At 38.4% G+C, this 11,115-nt stretch overlaps 1 pseudogene across 1 annotated transcript; it reads right to left on the bottom strand.

Moving 5' to 3' along the window:
• Window positions 1-1,104: 1,104 nt before the first annotated feature.
• Window positions 1,105-9,996, bottom strand: LOC144283793 (elongation factor 1-alpha 1 pseudogene; annotated as a pseudogene). Its single transcript, XR_013352357.1, has 2 exons — window positions 5,256-9,996; window positions 1,105-4,681 (listed from the first exon to the last, which is right to left on the bottom strand). The product of XR_013352357.1 is annotated as an elongation factor 1-alpha 1 pseudogene (transcript).
• Between the last annotated feature and the right edge of the window lie 1,119 nt (window positions 9,997-11,115).

Genomic DNA, 11,115 nt, shown 5'->3' with positions numbered 1-11,115 from the left:
TTTCTAGCAGCAATGTCCACAATAGCCAAACTGTGGAAGGAGCCTCGGTGTCCATTGAAAGATGAATGGATAAAGAAGCTGTGGTCTATGTATACAATGGAATATTCCTCATCCATTAGAAACGACAAATACCCACCATTTGCTTCAACGTGGATGGAACTGGAGGGTATTATGCTGAGTGAAGTAAGTCGGAGAAGGACAAACATTATATGTTCTCATTCATTTGGGGAATATAAATAATAGTGAAAGGGAATAGAAGGGAAGGGAGAAGAAATGTGTGGGAAATATCAGAAAGGGAGACAGAACATAAAGACTCCTAACTCTGGGAAATGAGCTAGAGGTGGTGGAAGGGGAGGAGCGCGGGGGGTGGGGGTGAATCGGTGACGGGCACTGAGGGGGGCACTTGATGGGATGAGCACTGGGTGTTATTCTGTATGTTGACAAATTGAACACCAATAAAAAATAAATTTATTAAAAAAAAGAAAAAAATTATAAACAATGACTCTTCAAAATTTAGAATGGGAGGATCTTTTCCTTCTATAAAAGAGGGCTGAATAATAGGACATCTTTTCTTATGTCTAAATTTTGGGGATATAAATAATGAAGAAAATAGAGGAGTATGTATACCATCAGGAACAATATGTGAACTATTTTTACTTTCAGCTATTTATATCATCCTACACATGTAAGCATAAAGGACAAAAAGAAGAATTAATTTGGGATGCCTCTGTGGCTCAATAGTTGTGCATCTGCCTTTGGCTCAGGGCGTGATCCTGGTCCAGGAAACGAGTCCTGCATCACGCTCCTGCATGGAGCCTGCTTCTCTCTCTGCTTCTCTCTGTGTCTCTCAGGAATAAATAAACAAAATCTTTTTAAAAAAAGAATTAATTTAATATATTTTCTTTCTTTAGTTTTTGTTTACTTGTAAGTGTGACATCCATCTAAATTTTGGTTGTTAATTGATGTCAATTTTATTTTGTAAACGCTGTCATATAAACTCTGTAAACCTGAACTTAATTTTTCCCTTAGAATTCTTTTCAGAAAGCATAAATATTACAACAGGTTTGCAATAGCAGCATATTTTATTTTTATTTTGTTCAAGGACATATGAAGTTATTAAACAAGACTGGATAAAATCCAGAGTAGAGAACCCTTGAAAGCACAATGTTACTGATCTAAAGTTATAAAAGTTGTAAACATGCATCCTAAACAATAGCAACATTGTAGGCAATTGAAAGATTCAGTAGTCTATAAATTCTGTAGTTATCATAAAACTACAGGTTAACTAATATTGACTACAAATACCCTTACATTATTTATTCACTTTAAACTTAGTCATAGACCACGGTATTTTATTGCTAGCATTGACTATAATGAACTTTACAAACAATTATTTATATTTAAATAATTATTCTTCATACCTTTACTATCTCTACTGGTTAAACTAATTGTATTGGTTTCTTTAGAGTGAGAATAATTTTGTACTATCAAGATAAAAAACATATCATTTGAAACAGAAATGGACAATGATTTGTGTCCTGAGCTGAATTTTGTTCCTCCAAAATCCTTTTTTTGTTTTGTTTTGTTTTGAAGTTGTGGAATTCTATTGGTTTCTAATTTATAGGCCTCATCAGTGCCCCTGGTGGTACTGTTGAGACCAGTTTACGTAGTTTAGACCTAAATGGAGATTTTTCCATTGCAGTCACTTTCTACAGAAGTTAAGTTGTAAGACATTTCACTTAGCATTGTCATAAAATACAAAGTGTCCTGTATGCTTTCTGCCGCACTTCAAAGCAGCTTGAGAAACTGATTTCCCTTTCACAACGCAAAAGTTTTAGGATCAAATAGGGTCTTTCAAGAATGCTCAAATGGTCAAAATTCACATAGCAATATTTCAAATTTGCCAGCTTTCCAAAGCCAAGAATTTAATGGTTGTCACCCAAATTGTGTTAAATTCACAATATGTTATAAATTACCACTCATTTCTCAAGAGCTCTTTGCTTTTCATCCTATTTACCAACTTCAAACTGTCATCTTTCAATATTCCCTTCATTAGGCAATGTTATTGGAATGACACTTAGCAAAACCTCTAAGACATTTTCAGACTAAAAACAGAGCTTACCCTACACTCCAGTCCAAATGGATCCTTCCTCTCATTAGGTATTTCCCATTGCACCTCTTCAAACTTTGGGTTTACTCTCCAGTGTGGTAATGTTCCCTCTTCACCCAATCTTGCTCTTTAAAGATGAAAATTCCTACTTAAAACGGATTTCTAAGTTCTTAAGTGACTGTGAACTCCAGTAGCTTTTCTTCTACAATCTAGATACAATTAACACTACTATGAAGTAAAATGTTATCAAATGACTCTCATTTTAGGTATTTTTAGTTCAACATTTGTAAGTGTGGCAATGCATTCCAGTAAGTGAGAAAACTAAAACATGACATTCTATTAACAAGTTTACTTCATAGTGATAGAATACCAATTTTATACACAATACACTGACTTTGGTATTATAGAATTTAACCTGTTTTATAAACTATCTTATGGTGTTACTTATGGTGTTACTCTGCTTATCTAAGAGAAAATGTGTTGCACCAACACACCCCCTTTTCCCATAGCATTGTTTTTCTATGTATTTAAACAGTTTTTTTTTCCCCTTAAACAAGGTGAAAAACCTCAAGTTCCCACCCAGGAAAACAGTTAACCCAAATTTTAGTTTAAACACTAGAAATAGGTTCTGTGCAACTCTCATCTTTTACCCGAATACTATACAAGGTTACAGTGTTGACCAAAAGAAGACACAGGTTTCTCATTAAACTTTTGTTTTAATGGGTCTCAAAATTCTGTGACAGACTTTTGGTCAAGTGGTTTCCATTAAAAAGTACTGATTTTAAAAAATTAATAACTTAAAACTGCCACACACGCACAAAAAAATAAAACCAAATGGTCCACACAACATTCTCCCTTCCTTCTGAGGGTTTTATGATGCGTTGTTCTCATTAACCAGACTTTTACTATTCAACCCAAGTGGCCGATTGACACAGTTCTGAGGCCGTTCTCCCACCACCGATCAAGACTGGGGTGGCAGGTGTTGGGGATAATACTCATTTAGCCTCCTGGGCTTTCTGGGCAGACTGGGGGACTCTGCCAGCTCCAGCTGCTTCTTGTCCTCCGCTTTGAGGACATCCGCGCCACCGTCTGTCTCATGTCACGAGCAGCAAAACGGCCCAGAGGAGGGTGGTCAGAGAAGCTCTCAACACACATAGGTTTGCCAGGAACCACATCCCCAGATTTCACGAACTTGGGACCATCTTCCAGCTTCTTTCCAGAACGACGATCTACCTTCCCCTTCAGCCCAGCAAACTTGCAAGCGCTGTGAGCTGCGGGTCGGCCCAGCACAGGTGCGTGTCCAGCACCGATTTGGCCTGGAGGTTCAGGAGAATCACCTGAGCCGCGAAGCCAGCTGCTTCCACGGGTGGGTCCTTGTTGCTGTCGCCGGCCGCGTCGCCGCGACGAACATCTTTGACAGACACGCTCTTGACATCGAAGCCCACGTGGTCCCCAGGAAGAGCCTCACTCCAGCGTCCCGGTGCATTTCCACACTTTCCTTCGGGTGTAACATTGACCGGAGCAAGGTGACCCCCTGCCAGGCCGAAGAACACCAGCCCCCCTCGGCCCCGGGCCGGTACCGACACCACCGATTTTGCAGGCGTCCCGGAGAGGCAGGTGCAAGGGCTTGGCAGGTGGACGAGTCGGCGGCGGGATGCAGCCAGAGCTCCGAGCAGTGGGTTCCCGCATCCCCGCCCTCACGGGTGACTTTCCATCCCTTGACCCAAGGCATGTTAGCCCCTGGCTCCAGCCTGTCGTCACCTTTCCAGCCAGAGACGGCACAAGTGGTGCTGCTGCGTGGGGCGTAGCCAAGCTCCGTGGTGCGGGTGCTGACTTCCTGGGCGATGTCCTCGGGGCTCCTCGGGCTGTGGGGTGGCTCAGTGGGATCCGTTTCGTTAACACCAACGATTGGTTGTTTCACGCCCAGTGTGTAAGCCAGAGGGCACGCTCACGGGTCTGCCCATTCCCCGAGACCCTGCTTCAAATTCACCGACACCAGCGGCAACGACCAGGACAGCACAGTCAGCCTGACGTGTGCCCGGAATCATGGTTTTGATAAAGTCTCTGTGTCCTGGGGCATCAGTGATGGTCACATAACACCGCTGGTCTCCACGGGGACACATCAGTGGTGATACCACGTTCACGTCCAGCTTTCAGTTTATCCAAGGCCCAGGCATACGTGAAGGAGCCTTTTCCCATCTCAGCAGCCTCCTTCTCAAATTCTTCAATAGTTCTTTGGTCGATCCCACCACATTTGTGGATCAGATGGCCAGTAGTGGTAGACTTGCCCGAGTCTACGTGTCCAATGACGATGATGTTGTTGTGAGTCCTTTCCCGTCCCATTTTTGGTTTAGGTTTAGTGGTGGTTTTCACAACACCTGCTTTCTGATGGCAAACCTGTTGTGAAAAAGCTGTCCTTCCAAAATTCTTATGCGACTGTATTTGGAGATAGAGTTTTTGAAGAGGTAACTAAGTTAAGATGAGGCCCTTTAGGTAGGCCCTAATCCATTCTGGCTGCAATGTGTATAAGGAGAGGAAATTTGGACATGGAGCGATATCAGACATAAACACCTGCACCAAGCAAAGAGCATGTGAAATCATGGCAGGAAGGCAAGCCCAGGAGACAGACCTCAGAAGAAACCAAACCTGCCAATACCTTCATCTCAGATGTCTCAGCCTTCAGAACTATCAGAAAGTAAATCTCTGCTGTTTAACCTACCTAATCTGTGGTATTTTGTGACAATAGCTGTAGCAAACTAATACAGATTTGATTCTTACAAACTCTTAGGAGGAAAGTATAGCTACTATTTTTTAAAATTTGTTGTTATTTTATAGAAAAGAAAAGAAAGAAAAAAGCACAGGAACCAGGGTTTGATATCGGCAGTAAAAATCAGAGTCTTGCCATTGACTTCCAAGCTTTCTTGTTCCTCTTACTGCTTATTATATACAATGTTATTAAAACCATATTTACATTATACATATTTTATTGTCGAATTGAGTATATTGTTATTAAAAGAACAAATTATAAGTTATGATAGGAATAAAGAAGAAAAGAAAAGAGAAAAGTGCAGGTTTAGAACATTCATAAGAAAAATATTTCCACTGAGCAGATAAAAACCATGACAATATATTGCCATAAACTTACATGGCTTGGAGTAATAATCAAAGTTCACGTAGATAACATAGAGGACCTCAGGACCTGTGATGAGACAACAGAATGACTGGAGGCACATTGTCAGCGCTCAAAAATTATATAGAAGTAAACTTTCGTATAAATGAACACCTTTTTGAAATAGCAAGAAAAAAAAAGACAATATGCTTAAAACACATAAGGGACATAGAAGACAGAATCGAGAAACACAAGTGAAATAATGTATATAAACAAAATTACTGAGCAGAAAATCTTAGTTTATTTAAATTTTACAGTAATGATAAAAAGTGGAGAGACTATGGTATGTGGAATTAACCTCTCCACTAAGAATAATTAGAAAGACTGAAGCAAAATGAAAGAAGGCATTGATCTGAAGACATCAGACAGTAGGCCAGGCAGAAAGGAACGGAGGGACCTGCATCTAGACAGACCACTTTGGACTGCTCTTCCCTTGAGATGATTCCCAACACAGAGAATAGTGGATGAGGGACTGAAAAGCTGAATGGGACTATTGACATACTTACCAGGATGGAAACAAAAATTAGACTTTAGAACCAAATAAGAGGTTCCCTGTTAGCACATGTCCAGCCTTTCACTTGGGACTTGAAGAGTTACATGCAACTAGTGAGAAAGAACCAGAAATATACCAGGCCTCATATTTAAGTCAAGGAAACAGATATACCGAGAGGTTAAGTAATTTGCCAAAGGTCCTACAATTACTAGGAGCAGAGCTGGTATTTGAGCTTGGCTAGTCTGGCTCCAGAGTTCATGCTTTTTACTATCACTATACAGTATTATCTCTGTATAATGTAGGCATCCAAATCCAACAACAACAGCACAAATGAGATCTTAGACCAATTTCACATATAAATTTTGATACAATAATCTGGAAAAAACCCAGAAAACAAAATTCAGCAGCACATTAAATAAATGATATAAAAAGAGCAGGTGTGATTCATGCTAACAGGGCAAAGAGGATTTACCATGAAGAAAATTCATTTTGGTGACTCTCTTTATTGTGCCTACACTACTGATTAATCTAGCTACAGGATTTTATTTAATCCCAAAGACTGAATTTAAGATTTTCACTTGTCTATTTTTCAATTCCTTACTCTTATTTTTATGATTTACTTTATCTCTTTGAACAATTTTAGCTACACATTTTAAAAAGTGTTTTAGATCACAAGTCCTCTAACTACTTAAGTGTTAATTCCACAATTCTTGGGTCTGTGGACTCTCCTCTCTGATATTCTTCATGTGTTTTCTAATTTTTGTTCATGTGGTCATCTTAAGTGGGAAACATACTCTCTGGAAGGCCATCATCTATCTACTGTTGGCTATGGAGAGCTCTCTATAAGGTATCACGATGAACACAGCTTAGGTGCAATTAGAGTCATAGGCTTAATTTTTTTGTTTTTTCAAAAGATTTTATATATTTATTCATGAGAGACACAGAGAGAGAAGCAGAGACATAGACAAAGGGAGAAGCAGACTCCCTACAGGGAGCCTGGTGTGGGACTCGATCCTAGGACCCCAGGATCATGCCCTGAGCCAAAGGCTCAACTACGCTCAACTATTGAGCCCAGGTCATAGGCTTTGAATCTTTCTCTCTTTTGTCTTACGTTCAATTTCTCAGCTTGGTTGTCCCATGCTATATGAGTAATGTGATTTCTGGCCCCTGTATCATTATTTTGTATATCTTCAAGCTCTGCTCTCTTGAAATTGATTGTTTCTACTCACAGCCTAAACTGGGTATTTTTCCACCAACTGGGATCTTAGTTGACAGGTGGAACTTTTCTAGTCCTTGTACATAGATAGAGCAAAGCTTTTTGAGCTCAGGGCTCTAAATATTTGCCCAGAAGAAGATCTTAAAATCCTCAGCCCAAGACATATATCTATTATAGATTCCAATCACTTATCCCTTTCTTTCCATATAACTTCAGTTTCTACTCCATGACTCTGGGATCACTCTCTTTTTGAAACATAATCATATCCATTTCTTTCTTATGAGTTCAGTCATGCAACAGCAATTTCTGACACTAACATCATTTTCCAGGTTAAAATATAAGCATAAAAACGCAACAATTGTGATGATATCAGAAACCATAGAAAAAGAACTCTATGAAGTTATGTTTTGAACCCCTGTGATAGCATCAGACTCTGCAGCTGTGTTAAGTGACAATGCAGCAGATCTATATGCATAGTTTTGTTGTGACAGAGTTGTCTAAATGGTAAATGATCATTCCACTGAAGTGAGATTATTGAGATTCAACCTGTCTCACTTTGTACTTCAAAGTTTACAAAGTACTTCAAAACAGAACTGATAGGGCAGCCCGGGAAGCTCAGTGGTTTAGCGCCACCTTCAGCCCAGGGTGTGATCCTGGAGACCTGAGATCCAATCCCACGTCTAGCTCCCTGCATGGGGCCTGCTTCTCCCTCTACCTGTGTCTCTGCCTCCCTCCCTCCCTCTCTCTCTCTGTTTCTCATGAATGAATAAATAAAATCTTTTAAAAAACAAAAACAGAACTGATAGTTGAAAGGCCACCTATACTTTTGAAAAGATACTGTTTGGATAACATGATAGGCAATGAAAGTCAAATTACAAAAATGAATGTGCTGAAAGGTAGCAATTTGACACAAAAGAAAGTGTAGAACATTCCTAGTGCCAGCACAACAACGGGATTCAGAATCAATTTACATGTCAGAACATTTTCAGATCTATTCTAAAAAGGAAAAATTTCCCCGCATTTTTTATGGTGAAGGTGACACTAACCAAATTTTTATTTTGTCTGACAGTCCCACATTAATAAGAATTAGCATATGAAAAATTTTACATGGATGACACATAGGAAAAGCCATGACACATAATTTTAACGGCAATAAGATTTATTTCCTATTTTATTCATGTTTCCACTCAACAAGCTAGAACCAATGTACTCATATAATTTTAAAGCCAAAAAAAAATCTTATGGCTAAATTGTACATAAACATTTCTACCACATACTGTGAACAGGGGCTTTTAAGAGCAATCTGTTTGAAAATCTCTGATGCTAAATATTTCAGATTATTTTTCCTATCTTTTAAAAACATAAAGAATAAAATGATAGAGTTAGAAGCAATATTCCTCACAAAGAAAACTATCATATTGCTTGTTTTTCATCTCTACTATCAAAGATCTCCAACAATGTGTTTCTATGACTAATTGGGAATGGGGGGGAGGAGATACAGTACCATTGAAACTTCAACTCCTAGGACTGTCTCCTGGAATTCTGATTCTCTTGATCTGTGTCAGAGTTCAAAAATATGCATTTTAATGAATATCCCTTCCATATGATTCCTGGGCACACTAAATTTTGGCATAAAAATACTGATTGAAAGAGACACATGCACTCTGATGTTTATAGTGGCATTACCAACAATAGCTGGCTGGGACGCCTGGGTGGCTCAACGGTTGAGCATCTGCCTTTGGCTCAGGGCCTGATCCCAGGGTTCTGGGATCGAGTCCCACATCGGGATCCCTGCATGGAACCTGCTTCTCCCTCTGCCTGTGTCTCTGCCTCTCTCTGTGTGTCTCTCATGAATAAATAAATAAAATCTTTAAAAAACAAAACAATAGCTGGATTATGGAAAGAGCCCAAATGTCCATCAACTGATGAATAGATAACAAAGTTATTCGTGTGGTGTATAATGTATATATATATATATATAAAATCTGTGTGTGTGTATATATATAATATATATAATATTCCATTATTCCATATATTTATAATGAAATATTACTCGGCCATAAAAAGGAATGAAATCTTGCCATTTGCCATGACACGGTTGGAGCTTAGAGAGTACTATGTATGCTAGGCAGAATAAATCAGTCAGAGAAAGACAAGTACCATATGATTTCACTCATATGTGGAATTTAAGGAAAAAACAGATGAACATAGGAGAGAAAAAAAGGCAAACCATAAAATAAACTCTTAACTATAGAGAACAAACTGAGGGTTGCTGGAGGGGAGATTGGGTTAAATGGGTGTTGGGGATTAAGGAGTGCACTTGTATTAAGATGAGCATTGGGTATTGTATGTAAGTGATGAATACTATATTGTACACCTTAAACTAATATTACACTGTATGTTAACTAACTGGAATTTAAATAAAAACTTGAAAAAGAAAAAAAAGACCAAAAAACCAAAAAATATTATCCTGCAGTTTGAAATCCATACACTATGCACTAGATCTGAAGAATTAATTAGAGAATATTTTTCAGGGAGAAATGGCACCAGAGAAGTATTTAAAATGTAAATTAATAAAAAGAAGAATGTCTGAATCATAGGGATTTTGATAATGAGTCAACCCTAATATATCTGTTGGGAATTACTTATAATTATTATAATTTTCCGATGGATTAGGTAAAAACACACACACACACACAAATTACTAGAATTTATAATTTACTTGAATTCAAGTAAATTGAATATACTACATTATCAGTGGCAGAAATTAACCCATAAAGTAAATGGCTGAAATTACAATCAAATTTATTATTCATGAAAACATTCACAGTACCTGACTGAGCAGTTTTTAAATTATTATTTGTTAAATAAGCCAGCTTTTAAACCTAATGCTATTAAGATAAGCCATTAATTGATTTTCCATTTTTAGCTTTTAAAAATTCATTGTTGGGGATCCCTGGGTGGCGCAGCGGTTTAGCGCCTGCCTTTGGCCCAGGGCGTGATCCTGGAGACCCGGGATCAAATCCCACGTCGGGCTTCCGGTGCATGGAGCCTGCCTCTCCCTCTGCCTGTGTCTCTGCCTCTCTCTCTCTCTCTCTGTGTGTGTGACTATCATAAATAAATAAAAATTTTAAAAAAAATTCATTGTTGCAATATTATTACTTTTTAATCATTAATATAGAAAACTATTACTCAATTTTAGGTTTGAAAACTGACAAGCACTTGTGTTCCTCTATACCAGCATATGAGTGGAACAAGTTTTCAAAGCCTTCTTATTTTATTGCTTATTAATTAATTTTCACTGTATTACACATTTGTCTAAAACAAAAACATTAAAACTTCTGTCATTTTTTATTTTGTTTTGTTTTAATAAATGTTAATATTTATATGAACCCATCAGACACATGGAGAAAAGCATGGAGCAGACTCTTTAAGACAAGGAGAGTCCAGCTACAGCACACAATGGCTTTGATATGGACCATCCCATCAGGAATTGTGTGTATAAATTTTATCTGTAGATGTATACATTGTACCTTTTTTCCAATCAATACCAAGGACCAAAAAACTCTTTAAAATGTCTTTGGTTGTTTTACCATTAAGCAGTTCAGAAATTTAAGTCTTTACCAATGTCATCCACAAATTTAGTAACAACATATTTTTTTTTAAGATTTTTTTTAAGATTTTATTTTTTATTTATTCATGAGAGACACAGAGCGAGAGAGAGAGGCAGAGACACAGGCAGAGGGAGAAGCAGGCCCCATGCAGGGAGCCCACTGTGGGACTCGATCCTGGGACTCCAGGATGACACCCCGGGCTGCAGGCGGCACTAAACCACTGCACCACGGGGCTGCCCAACAACATATTTTATAGCAGTGAAATTTTCTGCTTCCATCCAATTTTAAGTTTAAAGAAAATTGGATTGAGCTCAATCTTTTAATCACTTGTTACTATGTGAGTTGTTTTATAACGCACCTTCTTCAGCCTGGCTTCGGCCTATCGCTGCATGAGCAACATTCTTCAATCCAATTTATTATCCAAGGTGATTCTGAAATTGACTTTGAAGGAAGTTTTAACCAACTGTAATTTGGCCCTCTGATTGGGTTTTCTATTCTACCAGGGGAAGACTT

This window comes from Canis aureus, chromosome 14 (genome assembly GCF_053574225.1).
Source record: "Canis aureus isolate CA01 chromosome 14, VMU_Caureus_v.1.0, whole genome shotgun sequence".
Lineage (NCBI taxonomy): Eukaryota > Metazoa > Chordata > Mammalia > Carnivora > Canidae > Canis > Canis aureus.
This window is presented reverse-complemented; position numbering and strand designations above follow the sequence as displayed.